Source organism: Cavia porcellus, unplaced genomic scaffold (genome assembly GCF_034190915.1).
Source record: "Cavia porcellus strain 051 isolate PalLab524CR breed Dunkin Hartley unplaced genomic scaffold, mCavPor4.1 scaffold_4, whole genome shotgun sequence".
Taxonomy (NCBI): domain Eukaryota; kingdom Metazoa; phylum Chordata; class Mammalia; order Rodentia; family Caviidae; genus Cavia; species Cavia porcellus.
Window position 1 is genome coordinate 58,571,106 of NW_026947487.1, and position 19,829 is coordinate 58,590,934.

General features: G+C 39.4%; 1 non-coding gene across 1 annotated transcript; it reads right to left on the minus strand.

The window, feature by feature from the left end:
* Positions 1–256: 256 nt before the first annotated feature.
* LOC111753909 (small nucleolar RNA SNORA2/SNORA34 family) lies at positions 257–393 on the minus strand. Its single transcript, XR_002788677.1, has one exon. It is a non-coding gene; the product is annotated as a small nucleolar RNA SNORA2/SNORA34 family (small nucleolar RNA).
* Between the last annotated feature and the right edge of the window lie 19,436 nt (positions 394–19,829).

Below are 19,829 nucleotides of genomic sequence, written 5' to 3' on the forward strand. Positions count from 1 at the left end.
TGAGGAAGGTGTTTTAAGTCTTCAAAACCAGACAGTAGGGAAGTCACTAATGGCTGTGGTAGAGTCTCTTCTTCTCTTTCATGCATATGGAAGTTCAACAAAACAAAACAGGCAGCGTGGAGGGTTTGCTTGGTTTCCTGGTGCTCCAGGTCCCAGCATGGCTTGGGTCCCAGTAAACCCTGGTGGCTCCTGTCCTGGGCCATCGCAGCCTGCCATGCTCACAGCTATTCACTGGGGGGGAAGGAGGGTTGCTTCAAGCTGTTTCTTTCTAATGAATTGACCATTTCACTACCCAAGTTCTGAAATGGCCAACAGATGATAGAAAGACATCTCTTTATGCTCCTGCTTGAAACCAACAGTGTCAGGAAGCTGCCAGCCTTAATTCAGGGCAGAACTTTTCCTTTTTCAAGTTGTGAGTGTTGAGTGTTTGCAACAGTGACAGGAAACTGGTGTTGGGTGTGGGTTCTTTGCTGTGACTATACCTGATCATGTGATTCTGAAGTCTTTGAAACTAGTTTGTGGGAGATGTTTGGAAAGATTGGGTGATGTAGGCTGGAGAAGGCCTAGAACGTCATAAGCACAGTTGGATGAAAGATTGTGGAGAGAAGGCCAGGATGCTGACAGGAAAGCATAGAGGAAAGGCTGGGCTCAGGAGGTTTCAGATGGGAATGAGGAGTCTATTGGCAATCTGACTAGAAGCCATGCATGCTACATTCTGGCAAGGAACTTGTCTATGTATTTTTTAATTGATATTTTGAGACTCTGTGTGAGCCTGAAGTTAAAGATGGTGGACTAATTGATCTGGGAGAGAAAACTTCAAGACAGTCTAATTATGCTCAGGGTGTGGCATGGCTATTGCTGACTGCTTTTAGCCAGATCTGCAGTGAGAATAAAGAAACAAAAATGAGAGTTGAATGTTGTAAAAAATTGCAACTTGACCAGAAAGGAAGTGCCTGTAAAGTTGGAGCCAAAGAAAGTGTGGTTGTTGAAAAGATTAGTGTTAAAAAGGAAGCCAAATACAGTGATACCTTAGTGATTCCTAAATGTTATTATTTGCAACAATTTTGTACACAAACAGAACTGTTTGGCAAAATTTTGCTTGTGTTTGCAGACTGCATAGGATAACAAACATAGCTGTGATCGTCTTTCCCATACAAACACACATGTGGCCATTTTTTTCAAAATTGTAGAACAAATTAAATTCATGAACTGAAATGCCACTGTGCTTTGCATTAAGACAGCTTGATTACTGAGCTACAGTCTCCAGCTTTGTTTCATGTAAGCTTCATAGTAACTACAAAGTAAAATCCTGTCCCAGCAAATATCTGTATTCCCATGTTCCCTGAAACATTATTGAAAATATTCAACATATGGTAACAACCTAGATGTCACAGATGTCTTAGTCATTTGTGCTGCTATACTAAAATCTAACATTACAATTTATAATTACTATAAATAAAAATAAATTACACTAATGCTATAACTGATAAGTTATAACTAATTGATAAACACTAGATACTTATTTCTCCAATTCTGGGGTCTGGGAAGTCCAAAATCGGGGCACGGAAAGGTTAGTTACCTCGTAAGTGTCCAGCATCTGTTTCCAAGAGTGCACCTGGAGTGCCGTGTCCTGCAGAGGGGAAGTGCCCGAGAATGGAATGCTGTGTGGAGCTACTTTAGTAACGATGCTTTTATTCCCATGTAGGTAAGGAGGAGCCCTTATGGCCTAATATACTGTTAAAATCTGGCCTCTCAACGTGATCACATGTTTCTTTTTTAATTTTAATTTTTACTAGTACTGTACAGGTTTGCAGTAAGTAATGATTGCATTTATTGTGGGGAGTTGGTTCTTGATTCTTTTTACACCTCACCCTGATTCTTTTTATACCTCACCCCATTCCCCTGTCTCTCTAGTTGTTAAGTTTCCACTCCTGAACTTTGGAGGGGACACATTCAAACTCTAGGAACAGATAATGAAAAAAATGAATATCCGTATCTATCTATGTTTATCTGTTACATGTTCATGTGGAGTACTTAAAAAGAGGAAAATCTTGCCATTTTGACCCTGTAGATGAATCTGGTAGTATACTGAGTGAAATAAAACAGACACAGAAAGACAAAAACTCCTTGATTTCATAAAAATGTGTCATCTGAATAGTTTATACTCATAGAAATGAAGAACACGTGGGGGAAAGAAAAGAAGCGAAAAGTAAAAATATAATGAAAAATAAAAAAAATTGGAAACAAAGCTTTTGTAAGTGGGGTGGGGAGGAGGGATGGAAGGGAGGTTAGGGGAAAAATTGCGTCACATCATGTACAAGTACAAATCGTCTATGAATTTGATCATTATGTATATTATGTATATCTAAAATATGCCAATAAAATCTAAATAAAAAAGGAAACAGAGTAGAAGGGTGGTTATCATAGGTCACTGCTGGGAGGATGGTGAGATTGTTGGTGAAAGAGTATGAGCTGGCAATTAAAGACTACTTGAAGGCCTCATGTGTAGTGTGGTGAGTGTAGCTGATAATGATGTATTGTGTACTTAAAATTTGCTGAGAGATTTTAAATATTCTTACCACACAAATGCACTCACAGTCACTTAGAAGCAATGAGAAGCAGTGGATATGGTATTTAGCTTGACTCAGGTAACCATTTTGTAATGTATTTTTCACTCTGTACACCTTTAATATCGACAATTTGTACTTGTCCATTATATCCCAATAAAGCAGAAAGAAAAAAATAACAGGACTAATGTGGTGGTTGTCAAGCTTTTCCAGTCAAGTGCTCAATAGTAAATATTTTCAGCTTTGCAGGCCAGAGTGTTTGCTGAATTACTCTTGGCTCTCTGAATCTAGGGGTTCTGTTCTTGCAGATTCAACTCATTATGGATTGAAATATTAAAAAGAAAACTGAATGTGGTGGTGCATGTCTACAATCCCAGCACAGAGAGAGACAGGGAGAGGTGAATCACAAGTTTGAGTTCCACCTGGGCAGCTCAGTGAGACAGTGTCTCAAAATATAAAAAATAAAAAGAGCCGGGATGTAGCTCAGTGGCAGAGCTCTCGGGTTTGATACCCAGTACTGCAAAAACAAAAACAAAGAGAAAATATTTTAAAAAATTACATCTATGCTAAAAATACTTTTAAAAACTATGTCTATATTAAAAGTTTTTCATCATTATTCCCCAAACAATGCAACATAACAACTATTTTCATGCATTTACATTGGATTAAGATTATACATAATCTAGATGTGGTGTAAGTATGGTGACAAACATCTGTGGTTCCAGCTACTCGTGAGGCTGACGTGGGATGATTGCTTTAGTCTAGGAATTAGAAACCAGCCTGGGCAACACACTGAGAGTGTTTCTCCTTTGAAAAAAAGTACACAGAAGGATGTGCACAGGTTTTATGCAGATACTACATCGTTTTATATAAGGGACTTGAGTATCTGCAATTTTTGGTAACTGCTGGGGGATCTTTGAACCAATCCCCCATAGACACCAAGGGACTATAATCCATCTTGTTTTTCTAATATAAAGGCAACCACAGACACTAAAGAAACAAATAACACGGCTGCATTCCAATAAAACTTTATTTTATTGGAATAATAAAGCAGGAAGTGGGCTAAATTTGACCTGTGGGCTGTATCTTGCTAAACCCTGATCTAAAGCAATGGGGTTACAATGGTGGGCTGTCAGGTGTTGAAGGAGAAGTTATGCTTTAGGGGATTAGAAGATTCAGATCTTTCTGATATGCTTTGTCCTGTCTTCCTTTTTTTGTTTGTTTGAGACAGGGTCTCAATATATAGTTCAGGCTGGCCTTGAACTCACTATGTAGCTCAAACTGGCCTTAACCTCATGGTAATCCTCCTGTTTTGGCCTCCAGAATTCTGGGATTATAGGCACCATGACTTCTGGCTCCCTTCTGATTTTCTTAAAATTCACTTCTTTGTTTATTCATTGAGCTATTGAGAAACAGTCATTCATTTTTTGGATCTCTGTGAATAAGAATGGCTGCCCCCATGGGGTCAGGGACAGCATTTGGTATCTCTGGTGAGGCTTACTCCAACAGATTTTATAGCACTCCTGTTGTTGCCTTAAAGCAAGCACTGATAGAGTCGTCTTTCTATGAAATTCTATGGATTTGAGTGCAAAAAATAGACTTTGCCCCTGTAATAACTCAGAACATTAGAAATGTGTCTGAAACCATGAGACTCATTTTCTACACTCAAAGCAGTATGAATTACAGATCGGTATGAGTTCTGTCATCCAAAATAGTTACTTTGAAAGTCTTAATATTCTAAAATTATTGTTATTAGTTTGAAAAAAAATTTTTTTTAAGACAGAGCCTCACTGCAGGCTGGTCTTAAACTCACAGGCTCAAGCAAGTCCTCTTGCCTCAGCGTCCGAAGTAGCTAGATCTATAGAAAAATGCTACCATAGCTGGCTTACTATGAAAAAATTTCAAATTCTGGAACATACAGCACATTCTTTTGAATGTTTTTTCATTTATGAACACACATTACATAATAGAATTTCTTTTTTTTTTTTGGTCTTTTTCGTTTTTATCGGTACCAGGGATCGAACTCACGACTACCTGCTTGCAGGGCAGGCGCTTATGCCGCTGAGCTAAATCCCCAGCCCCTACATAATAGAATTTCTAAGATGCCAAGAAACAAAAATACATGCATATATAAAAATATCTATATTTAAAATTCAATACATGTCAAACATGTTCCTTTAAGGGTAGATTTCATTTATGGAAACAGCCATTAGTTCTAAATCAATTTGTTGACAGGGAATTATTAATATACAACATTTCTTCTGAATATAAGATGAAGTTTGACTATAAAATACCTGGAATAACTTGGCTAGTATGTAGAGGGTTTAGATTTTAGCCTTGTTTCAGAAATTAAATTGTGATCTTGGGAAAGCTCACCCATCCATCCACCTGTCCATCATGGTAAGTAAAAAAGACATGGTCCCTTCACTTCAGATTTTAGTGAGTGAATAGCTTTGATCCTCCAATAGGGTAGATTAGGGTAGGGTCAGGGACTTCAGGCTCTTCATCTGCAGACCTAAAGATGTGGACTGGATGATTTTTAAAATCCTGTCCAGTTCTTATATAATATGACTGTTCTTGATCTGAAAGTGATTTTTAAAACAAATCAGTTTCACTTTACTTCATTTGAAGATTTGGCTTACAACTTTTTAGAGGGAATCTTCAGCCTGTCTTTGAACGTTCCCCTCTTAGTGTCCAGAGGAGAAACTTCAGAATAGTTTTTGAAGTGCAGTGATTATATTGGATGTAGTGTTGTTTTGGATGCCCGCTCTAATTTTTTTGTGATGCTGGGATTGAGCCTCGGGCCTCACATGTGCTAGGGAAGTTCTCTACCATGAACTCTATGTGCAGCCCTGGCTATCTATAAAATTCTAGGAGATGCTGAACAATTTAACAGTACAAGTGGTCCACAGTCAGATGCTGTCTGTTTCATGGAGACAATGGTAAATCCCACTGTCTGAGTGCTTAGAGGCAGAAACCGTGGTTTTTGATCTTTGTGTTCAAATGGCACATAAAAAGAACTGTAGATATGTGGGCATCATCTCCAAGGGGTAGATAGGCATATCCTGCTGGTCTCTGCTCCATGTCTAATGAGTCTAACATTTGACGAATTTTTTGGGCCAGAGGATTATTTGGTGTCACTTGGCTTTAGCCTTGTTTCCACAAGGGACTTACCGATTACTGTAGCTGTGTGAGTTTGGGAAAATCACTTACCTTTTGGGGGCTCACTTTTCCAATATTGCTAGTGAAAGTGTTCAATTAGATCATCATGGAGCCTTTTTAACAATTTTTAAAATTTTCAGTTCTAGGTATGACCCTAAATAGTTGTGCACCAATTCCCCAATTCAGAAGGGTCTTTAGTTTTTTGGTTTTTTTTTTTGGATACTGGGGATCGAACTCACAACCTCGCGCTTGCCAGGCAGGCGCTTACACCACTGAGCTAAAATCAGATCTTTCATTTTTAAAAAGTCAATTATAAAAGTAACACAAACTAGTGCAGGAAATTTGGAAAACAACAGTAATACTAAACACAAACACACAGACAGACAGACAGACAGACACACACACACACACACACACACACACACACTCCATGGGCCATTATTGGATCGTTATCTGCTGAGAGGTAACCACTGCAAAGGTAAATGATTCTCCATTTATTGCTATCTATTTTGTCTGTAAATAGGATAAATGACAATGAGTATTTTACAACCTCCTTTCATTTGACAGTGTGTTACATTCTTAGAGTTTCTCCTCTCTCTGTCTTCTCTCTATGCTCATTTTACATCATATTTTTTAGTAAAAGACTGAAATGCTTATAGACAGCAGCAACACATTTCTGTCTTTCACTTTATACGGGGCAAATCAGCAAGCGCCCGAACAGTCCCAGGAAGCTGCATTACAACCTGTTTCCAAAAAACCTTGTCTCAATACATGACAGCTGGTAGAGAATGGGAAGACTGAGGCAGGATTGCACAAAGTGCAATTTGAAGGAGACTTTCAAGGAGAAGCATGGCCTGGGCAGTGACAAGACACCAAGGCAGGATGAAGGGGTTTATGTGCTAAGTTAGACAAAGATGGGTCACAGCGGGCTAGGCTGCAGGTGGCTGTTCTCCAAAACTATTGAAATGTCTATTGGAAGTTAAGAAACAATGCAGACATCAGTGGCTGGCACCACGTGTTTGGCTGGCTCGGCTGGCGTGTGTGTGTGTGTGGGGGGGGGGCACTGGGGATTGAACACAGGGCCTTGCTCGGCAGGGACTCTACCACTGAGCTACGTTCTCAGATCCCAGTTGACTGTTTGATTTTGTCCTCTCAGGTTTGGGGTGCATTTCAGGGTGACCCAGTAAGCAAGGTGGTAGTTATGATCAATACACTATAGTCATGTCACGCTGGATCCTCATACTAGCTCGTTTCTTTCTGTATTCTTCTCCTTTTTCCTCTTTCTCTTTTCCCTTTTAAAACTCTTTCCTCTTTCTATTCTCTCTTCCTCATCTTCTTCTCAACCAGTAAGTTCCTCTTGTTTTCCACAGTAGAGATTGAATCAAGGACCTTTACATTGAACCACAAGCCCAGCATATTCCTTTAAATTAAAACAAAAATTTCTTTTGAGACAGGGTCTCCCTGTGTAGTTTAGGCTGGCCTTGAACTTACTATGTAGCCCTGGCTGGCCTTGAATTTGTGGCACTCCTCCTGTCTCAGCCTTCAAGTGGTGGGACGACAGTTGCGTAGCACTGTGTCTGGTTTCTCACCCTTGTCTTTTAAAATTATTTTTGAGACAAGATCTTGCTAAGTTGCTAAATTGCCCAGGTGGGGCTCAAGCTTGTGATTCTCCTGCCTCAGCTCCCCAGAGTGCACAGGTGGTGCACTACCACAGCAGGCTTCTTTCTCTGGATTGGTCTTTAACACAGATGTTAGGCCACCAAATATGTATGTGAGTATGTGTGCATGTGTGATTGTGTGTTTAAGTGGTTGCTCTGATGGATTTGAGTCTTTGGAGGTACTAGACACACATCTTGGAGAGAAACCCTGAAAGTAAACCAGTCCCTAAGGACACATGACCTTGGAGGAATTCAAGGGTGTAAATGTGAGTATAAGATTAAAAAGCATTGCTTTTTCTTCTTTGGCTTAGAGATAACCAGGATTGGGTTGAATCATCTTCAATAGTGAGTTCCTTGTTCCTGGTAGTATTCAAGCACAGGCTGGTTGATGACTCTTTTTAGATATTCCAGTGTTCTCAGGCAAAAATCCATACCTAACCCAAGATATTTTGCCTTGTACCATATTTGCTCTGAAGCTTGTCCAAACATTTCATTCTGGCCATATCTCTAGGCTACAGTCAATACTGTCTACCTTTTTCTAAGTATTAGATTTTCTAATTTCTTAACACTGTGACATATACTGTTTAAAAAAGTGATACTATTTTAAAAAGCAAAGTGATAACATTTAACTTCCTGAAATTGATGCTGGTAAAATACAGGAATGGGAATAGAGGTTTAACTCCTTGCTAGTAATGAAATTTCCATTTATTTGGGAAATTCAATTGCTCAAGTAGTCTCTTTTCCACATTTCTGTAGTTACATGGTGGGATGTCTCAATGACCAAAGAAATGAATATGTGAGGAGGCATGTGGGGAGGGTAACACACACACACACACACACACACACACACACACACACACTCACTCACTCTAGACGGACAAATGTTAGTTACTACCTGCATTCTTGAACAAGCTACTGAGTCCGGCATGGAATGTCACGCTAAAGACACTGTAAATGCCTTGACTGAGCAATTTGGCTGTATCCCATTTTTCTATTTCAAAATGTTTCAGATTCCCTTTGCTCCGTGAAATGCACGGAAGCTGCTTCTGACCACAGAGACTAATATGCTGTCCCCTTTATCTCCAAAACGGGATCCCAATTTGTTCCAGGGAAAGTGATTTCCCCAAACTTGGCGGCCAGCTGTAATTGGCTTATATGTGACCCATCCATTTCTACATGCTTGTTAGAGCCGGTGCGGCAGGCAGCTGGACGGAACACACACAGTGGCTGGTGTGGTGGTGAGGCCCATGCAGAAGGAGGCTCAACTCAGGCATCCCAAGCCCTGTGGGATGGAGAAGCCCAGAATGAGGATTACCCATTGGTCTGAGACCAAGCAAACACTGGGAAAGCTTGGAGGAAAAGACTTCATTGTTCCTCCTTTCTTCCTGTCTTCTCATTTCCTTCTTCTACCCTCAATTCAGAGGCAAGAGTAATAAAACATATCAATTGCTTGGATTTAAACCTGGCCTTGCCATCTAATGGCTTGGTAATCTTGGAGAAGCTTTTCAAAATTTCACTGCCTCAATCTCTTCACCTGTCAAATGGGACTAATAATAGCACCTGCCTCACAGCTTTATGAGGACTAAACTGGTTAATATATGGAAACCATTTAGGACGGTGTATGTGTTTGCTAGTAGTTGATCCAAGGAACCCAATACCTGTGATGAACTGAGCACAGGCTGTATGCTGGATGCTGGGTGCATGTGATGATAACACTCGTGAGTCTCCCAGCCTGCAGAATCTCAAGCAGATGCAATTGACTTACTCTGTCCACTGTTTTTTTCCCTCCCTAAATTTACTCCCCTCCCCATTCTTCTTTTCTGTGGCCGCTGTAACGAATGACCACACTCTTTCTGGCTTAAAACAACATGCATCCATTGCCTTCCAGTGCCACAGGTTCAGAAGTATCAATGGACTAGCAAAGCAAGTGTTCAGTGTGACGCATTCTCCCTGTCTGGAGATTCTGAGGGAGAATTTGTTTGCTTTGCCTTTTGCTGTTTCCAGAGGCTGCTTTCATTCCTGGGCTGGTGACTCTGTCATATCACTCTGATTCTGCTTCCCTCGTCCCATCTTCTTGAATCCCTTGCTTCCTTCTTTCCCATAAAAAGATGTCAGACCTATTTGCTTAATCTAGGGTAATCGCTCCATCTCCAGACCCTTGATTTAATCACATCTCCTTTAGCCCCTTTATCGTAAAGATGTCTCTCAGTTTATGATTGGGGCTATTTCTCCGTAAACTCATTGTAAGTAGAAAATATCTTTAAATGGAAAATGTCATATGTCAGAGTGCATGTGTGACACACAGCTGACTGGGAGTGGTGGCTCACTGGCTCTTCCCAGAAGCACAAGAGAAGATTCTTTTGCACATTTCTAGCCTGAGAAAAGATCCAACTGCAAGAGGTGTTGGGCAGGGTGAGGGAAGGGGGTTGTAAAAATAAATTAAGATGTGTTACATACAAGTACCAACTACCCACAAGGAGTGTGTTTATTGTGTACCACAAACATGTATTAGTTAAAAAAAAAAAAGAATCCAAAGTTTGAAGCACAGTTTCTTCTGGAATGTCCCTTGCTCCATATCTTTGTGTCAAATCATTGGAAGTTGAGCCCCTGTGCTGGGGTGGGGGAGAGAAACCAGTCTGCTCCGAATGCTTCCCAAACAGTGTCTGCAGAACCCCTTGGTTCCTCTGAGCCCATGTGAAATGGGTTCAGTTTTAGACCTGCTGCTCTCATTTTCATGTATTTGAAGATTTTCCTAAGATTTCACTTAAGGGAAGGATTCTATGCTTAAAGTATTTAAACCCACTGGAGTAGATGATTTCTAGTACCTCAGTCCATTCTAAGGCATTTGATTTTTTATGTCTCCACAAATACAGCAGCCTTAAGTCGTCTATGTTCTATTTTCTGAAGGTTTTCTTTAGCCAGAGTTTCCTGTTAATAAAAATGTCTGTACAATATATCCACAGCACAATAATCTGGGTACATAGCAACACAGCATATGACCTTGGAATGCATCAAGTTATGTCTGTGTCTCTCCTCAATTTTTAGGATATTTCTAGACCTAGATTTCATCAAAGGGATGAACATTTGAAAATAGAATACACACACACACACACACACACACACACACACACACACACCATGTACAGTCAGCCCTCTGTATCTGTCAATTTTACATTTAATATTTCACATTTCTTATTTATATTTTTCATGCCTCAAAAATAGTTGAAAAATTGCATCTGTACTGAACATGTACAGTTTTTTGTTATTATTATTATTATTTTTTTGTCTTTTTCATTTTTATCGGTACCAGGGATCGAACTCATGACTGCCTGCTTGCAAGGCAGGTGCTAATGCCTCTGAGCTAAATCCCCAGCCCCAGTTTTTTGTTATTATTCTTTAAACAGTAATGTAACAACTTCTTATATAGCGCTTGCATTATATTAGGTATTACAAGTAATATAGGGATAAATTAAGTATAAAAGGAGAAATGTGTGAGTTATATGCAAATGGTTGGCCATTTTATGTAAAGGATTTGAAGACTCTAAGCTTTAGTATTCCTGGGGGCTCTGGAACCAACTGTATGATACGGAGGGACAATAGTATTTGCTTATTTATTATTGAGATAGGGTCTTGCTACGTGGCCCATGTTGGCCTCAAACTTGCAACAATTTTTCGGCCTCAGCCTCCTTAGTACTGGGTACAGGCATGTGCTGCCACATCTGGCAGACAATTGTAACTAAAATGATAAAATTCATGGTTATGGAAGAAGATTTGGACAATACAGAGCAATATCAGAAAAAGCCAAAGATCACCATTCATTCCTGAGGGATCACTTCTAACATTTTGAAATACTTTCTTTCAACATTAAAAAGTTACATTTACATTACATATGCAAGGTATCAGCACAAAATAGGGACCATAATGTGATTTTATTGTGTTTATTTTAGAATATATTTTTAGAATATGTGTTTATTTTAGAATATTTTAGGTGTTTATTTTAGAATATATTATCCCATGAACTTTTTCTCATGTCTTTCATTATTTAAAAAAATTTGGTTATAATGACAGCACAAAACTGAATAATGTGCCACAACTTGTTTACCAATTTTCTTATATTGGACATTTGAAATGGTTCTAATTTGTCATGATTATCAATAAAATTCTGGGGAACATGTCTAATGACAAATCTTTACATCTTTAAATGATTCTTCAGGCAGCTTACATGGCATATTACCAAACCAAAGTATGTATGCCAAAGGTTCTTGATACATATTTCTAAAATGTATTTCTTAGAAATTTATACTACTTTATGCTTTCATCAGCTCTGTTAGAGTCTTGGTCTCATCCAATCTTTATTAATGGTATCATTAAAAATCTGCTAATTGTGAGGTGAAATGTTAGCATTTTAGTGACATCTATAATTGATCAGGCTCTCATATATTAAAAAGGGACAATTTATGAAGCTTTTAAATTACTGTAGTATCTCAGGATCTCAAATAGAAAAAATTTCCCTAAAAATAAAGGATGCAGAAATAAGAACAGAGCTATAATTATGCAGAGTGTTTAAATATTAAAGAATGGGAAAAAGAAGTCTTCCGGTTCCATTTTTTTTTTTTTTTTTGTCTTTTTCCTTTTTATCGGTACCGGGGATCGAACTCACAACTGCCTGCTTTCAAGGCAGGCGCTTATGCCGCTGAGCTAAACCCCCAGCCCCATTTTTTTTTTTTTTTTGGAGAGAGGGTCTTGTTATGTAGTTCAGAGTAGCCTTGAATTCATGATCTTTTTGCCTCGGTGTTTCAAATGCTTGATGTGGCTCATGGCCAATGATCTGAATGTGTCCCCCCAAATTCATGTGTTGAAACTTTGTCACCAAGGTGATAATGCTGAGAGCTGGGGTCTTTAGGAGACAGTCACATCATGATAACTGAATCCTCAGTGATGGGCTTAGAGACCTTATAAAAAAAGACCTTGAGAAGGGGCACGTTCTCTCTTCTGCTCTTCTGAAACACAGGACACAGTGTTCTTCCCTTCCACAGGATGCAGCAGTAAGTCACCACCTTGGAAGCAGAGAGACTGGGTCCTCACCAGACACCAAACCTGCTGATGCCTTAATCTTAGACTTCTCAGCCTGCAGAATTGTGAGGAAAAGGAAATGTGTTTATGTTCTGTGTAAGTCAACCAGCCTGTGGCATTTTGTTGCAGCAGCATGAATAGAGACATTCACCTTCCAGCTAGCTGCCTCTTTTCTCTAACTTACTGTGTAACATGGAGGGGGGTTTACTGACTTTGACCAGGATAGTAAAAATATCAGGAAACTGACTGTGAGGGCCTGTCCGGAAGGCACCTAGTTTAGAATATAGCTCAGTGACTTTATTTGTTAATTCAGGATTTAGTTTATAGGTCCAGTGGGAAAAGGGCTGAGGAAGCTGATTGTCCTGTGAACCCAGCGCCCCTCCTCAGATCCCAAGGCAGGACAGTAACTGATGTACTATGGTCCCCATGGAACGAGGTCCTGCACCCCTTTCTAAACTTACGCTAATCTTGGATCATTTGAGAGGCTGCAGACACATTTACCTCCTCTCTGTCATTATAACTTGTGACCTCAGATTTTGAGGGTAAATTGATTCTATTTCTCTATCTGATTTGCTATCTGCCAGTATCAACAAACATTCTTTCTCTCAGCATGTTACAATGTTTTAAAACCTCCTTTAAAATTATTCAGCATAATTAATGGAAAAGCAGGCATATATCTACTCCCAATTTCCCGGGTGAGCAGGCAGCACACTAGTAGTATGCACCATTCGGGGCAAACAGTTCCCATGCAGATGCTGTGCTGCTGAGCTGAATCCTTGGCCCCCACGAGGATCAGTCTTTCTTCTGATAAACCAGAAAAGACAGAGGAGTCACTGTGAAAGTTAGCTTGGGTAGGCAATGTCTGGCTGTCCGTCTTCTCCAAGCACAGGAGCCAAGTTGTCCAAAATCTGCACTTTGTTCAAACAGCAGCTCTGGCTCTTAAAACATTAAAAAGAAGAAGACAGAGAGGAAAAGGAAGGAGAAGAAGAGGAGGAAGAGGAAGAAGAAGAAAAGGAAGAGGAAGAAGAAGAGGAATAAATAAGGAGAAAGTAAACAGAGGTTGACAACTGCTTTTAGGTATCTGTGTGTAATTTTAGTTTGGATGAATCTCTTTAGTGTTAGACATCCATAATGGATGTAAAAGAGCAAGACAAACAGAGACAGCCTGTTCTGGAACTCACCGGCACTTGGTCCCTACTGTGGCTGTGTCACGTTACTGAAGGGCCAAGATGACTAGGACACTGAGATCCTGATTCATGTTTCCAAGTGTGACTTGAGGGCTAGTCTGATGTATGAACAGGAAAGGTAGCTTTCCACGTGATGTCACTTCCTCCTGTGAAGCCATTAGGAAAGTTTTCTAACTTAATATGAAAAGCTGAAGTGGTATAACATGCTTGAAAAATTTCCCAAAATGTTTGTTTTTATCCTACAAATTTTGTGTCTGACCCACAGTGGTACCAGAAAACAATAATTATTGAATAATAATAATTAAAAATTAATGAATCGACTTTGTTTCAGCTTTAGGTTATAGGTTAAATCTTATCTTTTTGGTCTGAATTTAAAATCTGTTTTATTCAAATTGGCAAACATATCTGATGATGTCCTACATTTCTATAATACTTCTGCTGTCAATAATAGTGGTCACAGGTGAAGACATTGAGAGTTTACTACATGAGGTTCTCTCAGCTTTCTGTGCAGTATAGAATTCGGTCATCACAACAACTTCCTTCTATTACTGTCCTCAGTTTTAGATGCAATAATTAAGTCTTTCATAGACTAATTGTCTTGGATGTCACCCCCAGCCAGGAATGGTGGGTTTACTTGAATCCAGGTAGTCAGTCTCCAGACCCTGTGTTCCAGCTCCATATTATACTCCCTCTTTCTTTTTTGGTGTCATAAAACATCTTAATTGCATATTGTCGTCTTAAAAATACTTTGATGTATGTTTTTAACATTCTTTCTATTATTTTTTATTTTTATTTTAAAGATAGTAAAATAATTGCCTCTGTCTTTTTTGCTATCATAAAACAACTTGATTGCACATTGTCTTTACAAAAACATTTTTTGAGTTTTTTAAAGTTTTTCCTATTCTAAAATTTAAAAAAAATTTATTTTGAAAAGAATACAACCAAATGAGGAAAAAAACAAAAACAAAAACAAATTGGGATCATTCAAAACAAAAGGATGAAAAAAAAGGATGGACATAGTACATGATTTAAAACTACAATACAAGGTGATCTACAGTGGTTACCATGTTTCTTGTTATTTTCTATAGAATTTCCCATATCATTAGGCACAATAAAATTGAACATAGCAGTACAGAACAAAATCAATAAAAACAAAACACTGGAAACATTATAGGACTTCAAAAGAGGATAATAGTCAAATCAGAATGGGTATCATAGTGAATCTTATTGTCTTCAGAGTAGTTGCCTGTACTCTCAGACTTGGTACTATCGAACATAACAAATTCAAATAAAATCACTCAGGACAAGACAGTGATCCAATAAACAGATTCAAATAAAATCAGTCAAAACAAGACAGTGAAAGCAATACAGGGTTTCAGAATAAGTTAATAGGAGATTAAAAATGGTTACTGTAGTATACTCCTATTTTTGGAAAAGCTGTCTATGCCCTCAAATCTAGTACAGGCAGACAAACTGGAACAGAATATAACCAAACTAAACAGAGCAATGACAACAATATGGGTTTCAAATCATGATACAGGTTAACAATGTCCTCTGCCTTCCCTTTTTAGACAATTCCTCCCCTTTCACTTTCCCAGATACATTGTAAATTTTGTTTTAGATTAAAACAACATTGTAAATTTTGTTTTAGATTAAAAACCTTTAGTTTTTAGATTAGGGAGGCAGTCTGCTATTTACCTAAAGTGGTTCTGAACCTTTTTACCCCTGAGCTTGATCTCAAGTTGTGTCCTTTTACCTACAAGAGCTTCAAGTTTTCCCTTTTTTATAGCTGAGTAGTTCTCCATTGTATAAAAGTGTTATGTCTTTCCAACCAATCTGCAGCTGATAGGCGAGCTACCCCCACTTTTTTCTGGCTCCCTGTCACATACAGAATTATTTTCTCATCTTTGACTTTCAGTCCATAAACCCTCTTTCAGGTTAATTATAGTTTTTATAGAGAGCATCTTGATGGACCCTCTCTCCTGATCCACTCTGTCTGTGTTTCTTTTTATGTATTAGTATATCAAAGCCATCTATGTTAGCAATTATGGCCAACCTTCTCTCACTCATCTCTGCCATACTATTTTTCTGCCATTGGTTTTCCCCTTCATTCCACTGTCTGCCCTGTTCAGTGAGCTGCCTCTGCGACTGTTCCTGAAATCATGCTCTTTTTGGTTTCTCTCTCTCTGTAGAATGTCCTTCAGTATTTTTTGTAGGGTTGGATTCGTGGTCATGAACTCCCCCAGTTTCTCTTTGTTATGGAAGCATCTTGTTTCTCCATTAATTTTGAGAAATAGTTTTTCAGGGTACATCAATCTGGGTTGTAGGTTATTTTCTTTCAGAGCTTGAAATACTTCACTCCAAGCTCTTCTTGATTTGATGGTTTGTGTTGAGAAGTCTGTTGTGATTCTAATAGGTTTTCCTTTATAGGTGATCTATTTCTTTTCTCTGACAGCTTTTAATATTCTATTATTATGTTGAATTTCTGGGATCTTGATTATTGAATGTCTGGGTGTAGACCTATTTTGGTTATAGCTGGCTGGAGTTTGGTATGCCTCATACATCTGAATATCATTTCCTTTTCCTATGCTTAAGAAGTTTTCTTTAATTATTTCTGTAAATAACATTAGTATTTCATTTGTGTTTATCCCTGATTCTTCACTCACATTTTTTTTTTTTATTGGTATCAGGGATTGAACTCATGACTGCCTGCTTGCAAGGCAGGCGCTTATGCCGCTGAGCTAAATCCCCAGCCCCTTCACTCACATTTTTTTTTTTAAATTTTATTTTGAAAGTATACAACAGAACAAGTCAGAATAAAGCCAACTAAGATGCTACAGTGAAATTGGTACAGAACTTCACAGCAGGTTACTGGGATAACAGTAATAGGTATCACAGTATATTTTGTTATCATTATAAAAGTTGTTCTTTCAATCACATATATCAAAATGAGATGAAAGATAGAACACTATAGAACTTATCAAAACAAAATATTGAATAGAGCAGTACCATTAATCAGAAAGGAGCAAAACAGTAATACAAATATTTGCCTTCAAAGAAATGGTAGAAGGAAGTCCCCCCTCTATGGTCGACCTCCCAGGAGATGCTCAGATTTCTGGTTCCCATTTGCTAATGGGCGGGGGAGGGGGAGGAGGATAGGGGAAGTGGGATATTTGACTCTAGGCCATGTAGCAGTGGGTTTACTATTGCTTAGCAGGGAGGCAGGATGGTCATTTGGTTTCACAGCGTCCTCAGTTCCAACATGGCGTGGATCTCAGGAGACACTGCTGGTTCTCCCCCTGGAGGGCTGCAGTCTCCCATTTTTTATTCTTAAGTTATGACCTCTTGTCATCTTCTAGTCTTTGTATTGTTACTTACTGGTTCTTTGTGTTTTTTTTTTTTTTAAGAGATCTTTCCTTTCACAATCGCACATTGCAAACCTGTTTTCAAGGTCTGGTAGTCTCTCTTTAGTTTGTTTCAAGCAGTTTGCCAGCTTTCAATGGAGTTTTTAATTTCCTGGTAATGTCTTTGAATCTGCTTTATGTATTCTAGATTTTTTAATATTCTTCATCGAAGGTTTCCCTCCTTTTTTTCATCTGTGTTTTCTTGAGAGGTGCTTAGCATTTCTTTTATTATTTTCCTTATATTGTATTAGTATTTCTGTTTTGAGTTCTTTATAATGTCATGAAGATATTTCTTTATGTCAGATGCTAGTTCTTCAGAAGCTGCAGCTGTGCAACCCCTGAACACGTCTGTCTTTACCTCTTCTGGGCCAGTACTGCTTGGGTTGGAGGATGGAGACTTCCTTTCATTTCTTCCTCTTGTCATGTTTCTGGTTTCTTCCAGACAAGTGGATAGTGGGGGTCCCTGGCACTTCCTGTATTGGCTATGGCTACTCTAAAGTGTGCTGGCTAGGGGTTGCTGCCCTCCTCAGTCTGTTAGTGACCACTGGAGTACAAGCAGGGTTGGGGCAGGCTGGCCTCTCCCTTCTGAGCTGGTCAACCACTTGGAGTCTTCACCACATTAGTGTGTGGCATGCAGATGGGACCAGTTAGGGATAGCTTCAGGGAGACCTCGGCCTTGGCTATTGGATTGTGCACAGGGGTGGGACTCAGTGCAAGCATTTCTCATCAACCTGCTCTGTGCTAGGAGTGGCTGATTGAAGCTGCTGCAGTTCTGGTTCTGGGCTTATCCTGCCCGACTCCAAAATGTCACCCTGCCAACAGCCTTCTACTTTGGGAGGACTGAGTTTCCCACACTCACCATAAGCTAGTGCATATCTCTGAGCCAGTGCTGTTCTTGGCTCCGCCACTCCCCTGATTGTGTCCTCCTGCTGAAGCCCCCGAGCTAGCCAACTCCCAACTTTACCGTGACCACACGTCTTCTGGGTCCCAGTGGCGTTTTGTACACCATGGGACTGGCTCTGGTGAGAGTGTGTTTGGCTACAGCCTCCATCTACGTTTTTCTTTTCTTTTTTTTCCTTTCTTTTTTTCCCTTTAGTTTCTTCCTGGGCTGAGAGGATCCATCTCCTTTTGTTTTGTCTTCTCCAGGATGCTTTATTCCAGCATTTGAGCTGTTTCTCTCAGAGAGGCTTTTTACTTCTCTCCTTATTGATCTACCATCTTCCCAGATTCCTTTAAAAATTTTTTATTTTAAAAATAGTAAAATCCAACAAAACAAGACAGAACAAAGCCAAATAAAACAATGCTGCAAAATTGGTACAGAACTTTGAAGCAGGATACTAGGAAAACAACAATAGCTAACATAGTACATGTTGTTATCTTCACAGTAGTTGTCCATTCCATCAGGTATAGCAAAATAAAACCAAAACCAAAACTTAATAAAACTAATCAAAACAGAATATTGAATAGAGCAAAATAATTAATCAGGACAAAAGAGTGAGAACAATATTTTTCCTTCAAAGAGAAGATAGAAAGAAATCTCCCATATTTGCTATATTGCATACTGTCATCCTCCCAGAAAATGCTCAGACCTGTGACCCCAGGTCAGCATAATCAACCCAACAAGAAAAGCATTTAGTAGCTTTATGTGCCTTAGTTGCTATCAACTTAGCCTGTCCTCCAAACCAGCTGGTTGCTAGTGGTGTGTGTGTGTGGGGGGGGGGTGGAGCACAGAGGGTGTTTGATTCTCAGCCTACACACCGATAGGCTCATGGGAGACGCTGACTTTTCTTTCCCTGGAACCCACGTGGCTTGTTCAGGAAGGCTTGCTTGTTGATTTCTTGGTTGATCCCCCAAGTTTCAGCATGGCAGATTTTCAGGAGATGCTGACTTTTCCCAAGGTATTAAAAAAAAAAAAAAACAAAACCAACAACACTACTGCCTTCCTGGTAAGCGGCGGCAGTGTGGCCCACTGCAGCCCTTCCAGGGGGAGAACCAGCAGTGTCTCCTGAGATCCACGCCATGTTGGAACTTAGGACTCTGGGAAGCCAAGCAAGCACCTCCCCTCCCTGGTAAGTGAGGCAGTGTGGCAGACTGCAGCCCTTCCAGGGGGAGAAACAGCAGTGTCTCCTGAGATCCACACCATGTTGGAACTGAGGACACTGTGAAAGCAAATGGCCATCCTGCCTCCCTGCTTAGCAATAGTGAACCTACTGCTACATGGCCTAGAGTCAAATATCCCACTTCCCCTATTCCCCCCCCCCCCCGCCCATTAGCAAATGGAAACCAGAAATCTGAGTATCTCCTGGGAGGGTGATCATAGCCAATAAGGGGGACTTCCTTCTACCATTTCTTTGAAGGCAAATATTTTATTACTGTTTTGTTCTTTTCTAACTAATGGTATTGCTCTATTCAATATTCTGTTTTGATAAGTTCTATAGTGTTCTGTATTTCATCTCATTTTGATACATGTGATTGAAAGAACAACTATTGTAAAGATAACAAAATATACTGTGATACCTATTACTGTTATCCCGGTAACCTGCTGTGAAGTTCTGTACCAATTTCACTGTACAATCTTAGCTGGCTTTATTCTGACTTGTTCTGTTGTATACTTTCAAAATAAAATAAAATTAAAGGGGGCTGGGGATTTAACTCAGCGGCATAAGTACCTGCCTTGCAAGCAGGTGGTCGTGAGTTCGATCCACGGTACCGATAAAAATGAAAAAGACAAAAACAAACAAACAAACAAACAAACAAAAAACACAATACTACGACTCA